The sequence below is a fragment of the Schistocerca serialis genome, chromosome 10, assembly GCF_023864345.2.
Source record: "Schistocerca serialis cubense isolate TAMUIC-IGC-003099 chromosome 10, iqSchSeri2.2, whole genome shotgun sequence".
In the NCBI taxonomy this organism is placed as follows: domain Eukaryota; kingdom Metazoa; phylum Arthropoda; class Insecta; order Orthoptera; family Acrididae; genus Schistocerca; species Schistocerca serialis.
In genome coordinates, this window is record NC_064647.1 from 65,959,419 (window position 1) to 65,971,504 (window position 12,086).

Here is a 12,086-nt window from a genome sequence, read left to right on the forward strand (position 1 = left end):
AGACATTCAAGACATGCAAACACACTCATCTGACAGAGAGCTAATGGACTTGAAAACATTGCTTGATCATAAGATAAGTGAAGCTACAGCTCTCAGTGTACATGAACGTATAAAACTACAGGAAGTGTTATCCAAATATTTACAAGTTTTTACCAGACGATTAGGTGTTATCAACACGTATGTGTACAAGATTGAAGTTAAGCCTCACAAGATCTTCTACCATAAGACATATAACGTACCGTTATCTCAACGACCTGCTGTGTGGCAAGAACTAAAACAAATTACAACATAGATTATAAGTAGTATAGAAAATTTCATTTCAGCGTTCCAGAGTCGCAGTTGAAGACAGAAGAACTTTTCTTTCAACGCCGCGGTTCCACCGAGAAGACTGAATATTAAAGTAAAATTTATGATTACGTAGCAGTGAATGATATATAAATTTTTCACGGAACATTTGTGACTGTAGGTACCACTGACTTGGTATGACACCTGACGAACTGACAGACGTCATCTGTGAAGCGATCTTTTACTTTGAGAAATAGATTAGACGCACATCTCTCAACACGAAAAGCATCTATCAGTAGTCAAGGCCACACAGACACTCTACACACACGCACAAAACGCGAGGAATCGAACATTTTCTCTCTCTTACTATTTTGGATATTTATTGAGTAGTGAAAACGCCTGGTCTTGCCTACTGATGTAATGAATGTTGTGTCTAACCTATCTTAATTTCAGATGACATCACAAAAAACATCGATAATATCCCAGCAAAACCGCTAAAGAGGATGTAAATATCTGCAATTCATGTAATCAAATATGACACAATGTAATAACCTATAGCTATGTAATGATGATGTAAACATGTTTATGTGCAACTGTATTATGTTTATGCTAAGAAAATATGTGACGTGTGTATGTATTATTACTTATGTTTTTTTTAAACTGATGTATAATGTAACTGTTACTGTGTGAAAATTTGAACGATAACGAGTGCCAAAATGTGAAAAACTTTTAAAAAAAAAAAAAAAAAAAATTGCGTAGTGAACCACTATTCACGGACATTAACGTACATTACTAAGTCTGCAACTACGCAGAAACCTATGTGAAAGAAACTGTTAATGACATTCATGATGCATCGTACCTTTGTTAACGCGATGAACGATTTCTTCGATGAGTAACCACGAACATTTAGGTGAGCTATATTTAAAAAAAAAAAAAACTGAATATGTGAAGTGCATAATTCGTGCATCGTCTAGCGACATTACTACAGTACCCAACTTCAAGATGTTAACTGGATTAAATGGACACAAAGTGCCTGTCCAGAAAACAACACGACGGGTGGAAGAACTTTGGTTGGAACTTCAGGGAATGAAATGTTCTCGAAATGTGACGGACACGCTTACCTGGACTGTCCAAGGATCGACGCCAGCTATGTGCCGTCCGAGGTTCTGCAACCAAGCTTCCACGGAATATCGAAAACGAACTGCATATGGACTAATTACTCGACGGGTCACGTCTGATCTGTAATAAACAATGCTTTTTGTCACAACGAACTGCATCACAACGACTATAATGGAAATAGGAAATGGACATGCTTATGTATCAATCACGTTGTTATACAACGATGTTACTGTGAAAAAAAAAAACTTACCACGACGATACTAACCTGTAAAAAATTATTGTGCAGCAGATGAATATGAACTGTGATAACGACACCATGTGTATAGGTCAACGCACCTGAAAAATACGGACATTTTTCTTTGAAGCATTTCATTGCAATGCTATGTAACTAAGAACATTCAACAATCTAAAGTTGTATTGTATTATAACAAATATTGTAATTTTAAAACTAAGTTACCTGTCATAGAATGTAGTCTTCATATGTAATCTTGGTGGAATATTTTCTTTGTGCAACGACTAAGAAATGCGCGCGCACACGAACAATATGAACTGCAATACTGTGCCGCGTGATCTAAATTTACGAAATAACGGCAGTGCCGTAGTTACACAGACGCTTCTGCGCATGCGCGCACTCTGTTTTGCCAACATAAGAACTTTTTCGGCGCACGCGCGTCATTCAAATTTTGTGTATAATATACAGTATAATGTAAGTCATGTAAATAGTTGTAGATAACTTAGATTTTCTTGTGCCTTTAGGTAAATTGCTCGCCTGCAGGTGTGTCCTTTCGCCTCGCAATTCAGGGGGCAATATAAAGGCACATTTGCATGCCGAGCGTGAGTTTCCTCGGAAACGCGAGATATTAATTAAATAAATAATCAGTGACAAATAAATAAAGCCTATGGCACACAACTGCAGCGCTGTGTCGCTGATAAAACAAAAGTACATTTTCGTTAGTCGTATGTTTGATTAAGAAAAAAGAGCTCTCGTTGAAGTGGTGCGAGAAGCACGTATTTTAGTTTATTGTCTGGCACACCGCCATATTTCATGATATAGAAAATTGCAACCATACTAGGCACTCGATTCTGTAAAGAATTTATATTTATAAAAGTAAGTAGGATTATGAACTGTAGGCTTATTCATTGAATATATCTGATTTAACTAACTGTGTAATTTTTTGTTTAGTAGACAATCACCTCTGTACGACGTTTTGGCATGGCTGGCAAATTATTGTAATATTGAGATTTAGATTATGAGTCCGCACCTACCGCAGCAGTCTTTGGAAACGATTTAATTACGAAGTCCGATTATTTCAGTTTTATTTCACGGTCAACTACGAGTAACATTGCCTTTACGAAAAAGCCATTGTCAAGCGTCTGATACCGAATAATCAAAACCTGACGACTCATAGGAGAGCCAATCATACAGATAAAAATAACTAATATTTTATTTTATTTTATTTTATTTTATTTATTTTATAACTCTCACTTTCTACGATCTGGACCTCTCCTGCGAGTCCAGTTTTAGATTCTGATGCCTCACTTCCGGTTTACTGTATACCTTTCATCTTCTTATTGACGATGAAGCACGGAAATTGCATCCGAATTTAATACAAAAGGCACAATGCCGACTTAAGTACAGGAGGACTGACACTCTCACTTTCTACGATCTCGACCTCTCCTGCGAGTCCAGTTTTAGATTCTGATGCTTCACTTCCGGTTTACTGTATACCTTGCATCTTCTTATTGACGATGAAGCACGGAAATTGCATCCGAATTTAACACAAAAGGCACAATGCCGACTTAAGTACAGGAGGACTGACACTCTCACTTTCTACGATCTGGACCTCTCCTGCGAGTCCAGTTTTAGATTCTGATGCTTCACTTCCGGTTTACTGTATACCTTGCATCTTCTTATTGACGATGAAGCACGGAAATTGCATCCGAATTTAACACAAAAGGCACAATGCCGACTTAAGTACAGGAGGACTGACACTCTCACTTTCTACGATCTGGACCTCTCCTGCGAGTCCAGTTTTAGATTCTGATGCCCACTTCCGGTTTACTGTATACCTTGCATCTTCTTACTGACGATGAAGCACAGAAATTGCATCCGAATTTAATGCAAAAGGCACAATGCCGACTTAAGTACAGGAGGACTGACACTCTCACTTTCTACGATCTGGACCTCTCCTGCGAGTCCAGTTTTAGATTCTGATGCCTCACTTCCGGTTTACTGTATACCTTGCATCTTCTTATTGTCGATGAAGCACGGAAATTGCATCCGAATTTAATGCAAAAGGCACAATGCCGACTTAAGTACAGGAGGACTGACACTCTCACTTTCTACGATCTGGACCTCTCCTGCGAGTCCAGTTTTAGATTCTGATGCCTCACTTCCGGTTTACTGTATACCTTGCATCTTCTTATTGACGATGAAGCACGGAAATTGCATCCGAATTTAATACAAAAGGCACAATGCCGACTTAAGTACAGGAGGACTGACACTCACACTTTCTACGATCTGGACCTCTCCTGCGAGTCCAGTTTTAGATTCTGATGCCTCACTTCCGGTTTACTGTATACCTTGCATCTTCTTATTGACGATGAAGCACGGAAATTGCATCCGAATTTAATACAAAAGGCACAATGCCGACTTAAGTACAGGAGGACTGACACTCTCACTTTCTACGATCTGGACCTCTCCTGCGAGTCCAGTTTTAGATTCTGATGCCTCACTTCCGGTTTACTGTATACCTTGCATCTTCTTATTGACGATGAAGCACGGAAATTGCATCCGAATTTAATACAAAAGGCACAATGCCGACTTAAGTACAGGAGGACTGACACTCTCACTTTCTACGATCTGGACCTCTCCTGCGAGTCCAGTTTTAGATTCTGATGCCCCACTTCCGGTTTACTGTATACCTTGCATCTTCTTATTGACGATGAAGCACGGAAATTGCAACCGAATTTAATACAAAAGGCACAATGCCGACTTAAGTACAGGAGGACTGACACTCTCACTTTCTACTATCTGGACCTCTCCTGCGAGTCCAGTTTTAGATTCTGATGCCTCACTTCCGGTTTACTGTATACCTTGCATCTTCTTATTGACGATGAAGCACGGAAATTGCATCCGAATTTAATACAAAAGGCACAATGCCGACTTAAGTACAGGAGGACTGACACTCTAACTTTCTACGATCTGGACTTCTCCTGCGAGTCCAGTTTTAGATTCTGATGCCTCACATCCGGTTTACTGTATACCTTGCATCTTCTTATTGACGATGAAGCACGGAAATTGCATCCGAATTTAATACAAAAGGCACAATGCCGACTTAAGTACAGGAGGACTGACACTCTCACTATCTACGATCTGGACCACTCCTGCGAGTCCAGTTTTAGATTCTGATGCCTCACTTCCGGTTTGCTGTATACCTTGCATCTTCTTATTGACGATGAAGCACGGAAATTGCATCCGAATTTAATACAAAAGGCACAATGCCGACTTAAGTACAGGAGGACTGACACTCTCACTTTCTACGATCTGGACCTCTCCTGCGAGTCCAGTTTTAGATTCTGATGCCTCACTTCCGGTTTACTGTATACCTTGCATCTTCTTATTGACGATGAAGCACGGAAATTGCATCCGAATTTAATACAAAAGGCACAATGCCGACTTAAGTACAGGAGGACTGACACTCTCACTTTCTACGATCTGGACCTCTCCTGCGAGTCCAGTTTTAGATTCTGATGCCTCACTTCCGGTTTACTGTATACCTTGCATCTTCTTATTGACGATGAAGCACGGAAATTGCATCCGAATTTAATACAAAAGGCACAATGCCGACTTAAGTACAGGAGGACTGACACTCTCACTTTCTACGATCTGGACCTCTCCTGCGAGTCCAGATTTAGATTCTGATGCCTCACTTCCGGTTTACTGTATACCTTGCATCTTCTTATTGACGATGAAGCACGGAAATTGCATCCGAATTTAATACAAAAGGCACAATGCCGACTTAAGTACAGGAGGACTGACACTCTCACTTTCTACGATCTGGACCTCTCCTGCGAGTCCAGTTTTAGATTCTGATGCCTCACTTCCGGTTTACTGTATACCTTGCGTCTTCTTATTCACGATGAAGCACGGAAATTGCATCCGAATTTAATACAAAAGGCACAATGCCGACTTAAGTACAGGAGGACTGACACTCTCACTTTCTACGATCTGGACCTCTCCTGCGAGTCCAGTTTTAGATTCTGATGCCTCACTTCCGGTTTACTGTATACCTTGCATCTTCTTATTGACGATGAAGCACGGAAATTGCATCCGAATTTAATACAAAAGGCACAATGCCGACTTAAGTACAGGAGGACTGACACTCTCACTTTCAACGATCTGGACCTCTCCTGCGAGTCCAGTTATAGATTCTGATGCCTCACTTCCGGTTTACTGTATACCTTGCATCTTCTTATTGACGATGAAGCATGGAAATTGCATCCGAATTTAATACAAAATGCACAATGCCGACTTAAGTACAGGAGGACTGACACTCTCACTTTCTACGATCTGGACCTCTCCTGCGAGTCCAGTTTTAGATTCTGAAGCCTCACTTCCGGTTTATTGTATACCTTGCATCTTCTTATTGACGATGAAGCACGGAAATTGCATCCGAATTTAATACAAAAGGCACAATGCCGACTTAAGTACAGGAGGACTGACACTCTCACTTTCTACGATCTGGACCTCTCCTGCGATTCCAGTTTTAGATTCTGATGCCTCACTTCCGGTTTACTGTATACCTTGCATCTTCTTATTGACGATGAAGCACGGAAATTGCATCCGAATTTAATACAAAAGGCACAATGCCGACTTAAGTACAGGAGGACTGACACTCTCACTTTGTATGATCTGGACCTCTCCTGCGAGTCCAGTTTTAGATTCTGATGCCTCACTTCCGGTTTACTGTATACCTTGCATCTTCTTATTGACGATGAAGCACGGAAATTGCATCCGAATTTAATAAAAAAGGCACAATGCCGACTTAAGTACAGGAGGACTGACACTCTCACTTTCTACGATCTGGACCTCTCCTGCGAGTCCAGTTTTAGATTCTGATGCCTCACTTCCGGTTTACTGTATACCTTGCATCTTCTTATTGACGATGAAGCACGGAAATTGCATCCGAATTTAATACAAAAGGCACAATGCCGACTTAAGTACAGGAGGACTGACACTCTCACTTTCTACGATCTGGACCTCTCCTGCGAGTCCAGTTTTAGATTCTGATGCCTCACTTCCGGTTTACTGTATACCTTGCATCTTCTTATTGACGATGAGGCACGGAAATTGCTTCCGAATTTAATACAAAGTGCACAATGCCGACTTAAGTACAGGAGGACTGACACTCTCACTTTCTACGATGTGGACCTCTCCTGCGAGTCCAGTTTTAGATTCTGATGCCTCACTTCCGGTTTACTGTATACCTTGCATCTTCTTATTGACGATGAAGCACGGAAATTGCATCCGAATTTAATACAAAAGGCACAATGCCGACTTAAGTACAGGAGGACTGACACTCTCACTTTCTACGATCTGGACCTCTCCTGCGAGTCCAGTTTTAGATTCTGATGCCTCACTTCCGGTTTACTGTATACCTTGCATCTTCTTATTGACGATGAAGCACGGAAATTGCATCCGAATTTAACACAAAAGGCACAATGCCGACTTAAGTACAGGAGGACTGACACTCTCACTTTCTACGATCTGGACCTCTCCTGCGAGTCCAGTTTTAAATTCTGATGCCTCACTTCCGGTTTACTGTATACCTTGCATCTTCTTATTGACAATGAAGCACGGAAATTGCATCCGAATTTAACACAAAAGGCACAATGCCGACTTAAGTACAGGAGGACTGACACTCTCACTTTCTACGATCTGGACCTCTCCTGCGAGTCCAGTTTTAGATTCTGATGCCTCACTTCCGGTTTACTGTATACCTTGCATCTTCTTATTGACGATGAAGCACGGAAATTGCATCCGAATTTAACACAAAAGGCACAATGCCGACTTAAGTACAGGAGGACTGACACTCTCACGTTCTACGATCTGGACCTCTCCTGCGAGTCCAGTTTTAGATTCTGATGCCTCACTTTCGGTTTACTGTATACCTTGCATCTTCTTATTGACGATGAAGCACGGAAATTGCATCCGAATTTAATACAAAATGCACAATGCCGACTTAAGTACAGGAGGACTGACACTCTCACTTTCTACGATCTGGACCTCTCCTGCGAGTCCAGTTTTAGATTCTGATGCCTCACTTCCGGTTTACTGTATACCTTGCATCTTCTTATTGACGATTAAGCACGGAAATTGCATCCGAATTTAATACAAAAGGCACAATGCCGACTTAAGTACAGGAGGACTGACACTCTTATTTCTACGATCTGGACCTCTCCTGCGAGTCCAGTTTTAGATTCTGATGCCTCACTTTCGGTTTACTGTATACCTTGCATCTTCTTATTGACGATGAAGCACGGAAATTGCATCCGAATTTAATACAAAAGGCACAATGCCGACTTAAGTACAGGAGGACTGACACTCTCACTTTCTACGATCTGGACCTCTCCTGCGAGTCCAGTTTTAGATTCTGATGCCTCACTTCTGGTTTACTGTATACCTTGCAAATTCTTATTGACGATGAAGCACGGAAATTGCATCCGAATTTAATACAAAAGGCACAATGCCGACTTAAGTACAGGAGGACTGACACTCTCACTTTCTACGATCTGGACCTCTCCTGCGAGTCCAGTTTTAGATTCTGATGCCTCACTTGCGGTTTACTGTATACCTTGCATCTTCTTATTGACGATGAAGCACGGAAATTGCATCCGAATTTAATACAAAATGCACAATGCCGACTTAAGTACAGGAGGACTGACACTCTCACTTTCTACGATGTGGACCTCTCCTGCGAGTCCAGTTTTAGATTCTGATGCCTCACTTCCGGTTTACTGTATACCTTGCATCTTCTTATTGACGATGAAGCACGGAAATTGCATCCGAATTTAATACAAAAGGCACAATGCCGACTTAAGTACAGGAGGACTGACACTCTCACTTTCTACGATCTGGACCTCTCCTGCGAGTCCAGTTTTAGATTCTGATGCCTCACTTCCGGTTTACTGTATACCTTGCATCTTCTTATTGACGATGAAGCATGGAAATTGCATCCGAATTTAACACAAAAGGCACAATGCCGACTTAAGTACAGGAGGACTGACACTCTCACTTTCTACGATCTGGACCTCTTCTGCGAGTCCAGTTTTAAATTCTGCTGCCTCACTTCCGGTTTACTGTAGACCTTGCATCTTCTTATTGACGATGAAGCACGGAAATTGCATCCGAATTTAATACAAAAGGCACAATGCCGACTTAAGTACAGGAGGACTGACACTCTCACTTTCTACGATCTGGACCTCTCCTGCGAGTCCAGTTTTAGATTCTGATGCCTCACTTCCGGATAACTGTATACCTTGCATCTTCTTATTGACGATGAAGCACGGAAATTGCATCCGAATTTAACACAAAAGGCACAATGCCGACTTAAGTACAGGAGGACTGACACTCTCATTTCTACGATCTGGACCTCTCCTGCGAGTCCAGTTTTAGATTCCGATGCCTCACTTTCGGTTTACTGTATACCTTGCATCTTCTTATTGACGATGAAGCACGGAAATTGCATCCGAATTTAATACAAAATACACAATGCCGACTTAAGTACAGGAGGACTGACACTCTCACTTTCTACGATCTGGACCTCTCCTGCGAGTCCAGTTTTAGATTCTGATGCCTCACTTCCGGTTTACTGTATACCTTGCATCTTCTTATTGACGATGAAGCACGGAAATTGCATCCGAATTTAATACAAAAGGCACAATGCCGACTTAAGTACAGGAGGACTGACACTCTCATTTCTACGATCTGGACCTCTCCTGCGAGTCCAGTTTTAGATTCTGATGCCTCACTTTCGGTTTACTGTATACCTTGCATCTTCTTATTGACGATGAAGCACGGAAATTGCATCCGAATTTAATACAAAAGGCACAATGCCGACTTAAGTACAGGAGGACTGACACTCTCACTTTCTACGATCTGGACCTCTCCTGCGAGTCCAGTTTTAGATTCTGATGCCTCACTTCCGGTTTACTGTATACCTTGCAAATTCTTATTGACGATGAAGCACGGAAATTGCATCCGAATTTAATACAAAAGGCACAATGCCGACTTAAGTACAGGAGGACTGACACTCTCACTTTCTACGATCTGGACCTCTCATGCGAGTCCACTTTTAGATTCTGATGCCTCACTTCCGGTTTACTGTATACCTTGCATCTTCTTATTGACGATGAAGCACGGAAATTGCATCCGAATTTAATACAAAAGGCACAATGCCGACTTAAGTACAGGAGGACTGACACTCTCACTTTCTACGATCTGGACCTCTCCTGCGAGTCCAGTTTTAGTTTCTGATGCCTCACTTCCGGTTTACTGAATACCTTGCATCTTCTTATTGACGATGAAGCACGGAAATTGCATCCGAATTTAATACAAAAGGCACAATGCCGACTTAAGTACAGGAGGACTGACACTCTCACTTTCTACGATCTGCACCTCTCCTGCGAGTCCAGTTTTAGATTCTGATGCCTCACTTCCGGTTTACTGTATACCTTGCATCTTCTTATTGACGATGAAGCACGGAAATTGCATCCGAATTTAATACAAAAGGCACAATGCCGACTTAAGTACAGGAGGACTGACACTCTCACTTTCTACGATCTGGACCTCTCCTGCGAGTCCAGTTTTAGATTCTGATGCCTCACTTCCGGTTTACTGTATACCTTGCATCTTCTTATTAACGATGAAGCACGGAAATTGCATCCGAATTTAACACGAAAGGCACAATGCCGACTTAAGTACAGGATTACTGACACTCTCACTTTCTACGATCTGGACCTCTCCTGCGAGTCCAGTTTTAGAATTCTGATGCCTCACTTTCGGTTTACTGTATACCTTGCATCTTCTTATTGACGATGAAGCACGGAAATTGCATCCGAATTTAATACAAAATGCACAATGCCTTCTTAAGTACAGGAGGACTGACACTCTCACTTTCTACGATCTGGACCTCTCCTGCGAGTCCAGTTTTAGATTCTGATGCCTCACTTCCGGTTTACTGTATACCTTGCATCTTCTTATTGACGATGAAGCACGGAAATTGCATCCGAATTTAATACAAAAGGCACAATGCCGACTTAAGTACAGGAGGACTGACTCTCTCATTTCTACGATCTGGACCTCTCCTGCGAGTCCAGTTTTAGATTCTGATGCCTCACTTTCGGTTTACTGTATACCTTGCATCTTCTTATTGACGATGAAGCACGGAAATTGCATCCGAATTTAATACAAAAGGCACAATGCCGACTTAAGTACAGGAGGACTGACACTCTCACTTTCTTCGATCTGGACCTCTCCTGCGGGTCCAGTTTTAGATTCTGATGCCTCACTTCCGGTTTACTGTATACCTTGCAAATTCTTATTGACGATGAAGCACGGAAATTGCATCCGAATTTAATACAAAAGGCACAATGCCGACTTAAGTACAGGAGGACTGACACTCTCACTTTCTACGATCTGGACCTCTCCTGCGAGTCCAGTTTTAGATTCTGATGCCTCACTTCCGGTTTACTGTATACCTTGCATCTTCTTATTGACGATGAAGCACGGAAATTGCATCCGAATTTAATACAAAATGCACAATGCCGACTTAAGTACAGGAGGACTGACACTCTCACTTTCTACGATGTGGACCTCTCCTGCGAGTCCAGTTTTAGATTCTGATGCCTCACTTCCGGTTTACTGTATACCTTGCATCTTCTTATTGACGATGAAGAACGGAAATTGCATCCGAATTTAATACAAAAGGCACAATGCCGACTTAAGTACAGGAGGACTGACACTCTCACTTTCTACGATCTGGACCACTCCTGCGAGTCCAGTTTTAGATTCTGATGCCTCACTTCCGGTTTACTGTTTACCTTGCATCTTCTTATTGACGATGAAGCACGGAAATTGCATCCGAATTTAACACAAAAGGCACAATGCCGACTTAAGTACAGGAGGACTGACACTCTCACTTTCTACGATCTGGACTTCTCCTGCGAGTCCAGTTTTAAATTCTGCTGCCTCACTTCCGGTTTACTGTATACCTTGCATCTTCTTATTGACGATGAAGCACGGAAATTGCATCCGTATTTAACACAAAAGGCACAATGCCGACTTAAGTACAGGAGGACTGACACTCTCACTTTCTACGATCTGGACATCTCCTGCGAGTCCAGTTTTAGATTCTGATGCCTCACTTCCGGATAACTGTATACCTTGCATCTTCTTATTGACGATGAAGCACGGAAATTGCATCCGAATTTAACACAAAAGGCACAATGCCGACTTAAGTACAGGAGGACTGACACTCTCATTTCTACGATCTGGACCTGTCCTGCGAGTCCAGTTTTAGATTCTGATGCCTCACTTTCGGTTTACTGTATACCTTGCATCTTCTTATTGACGATGAAGCACGGAAATTGCATCCGAATTTAATACAAAATACACAATG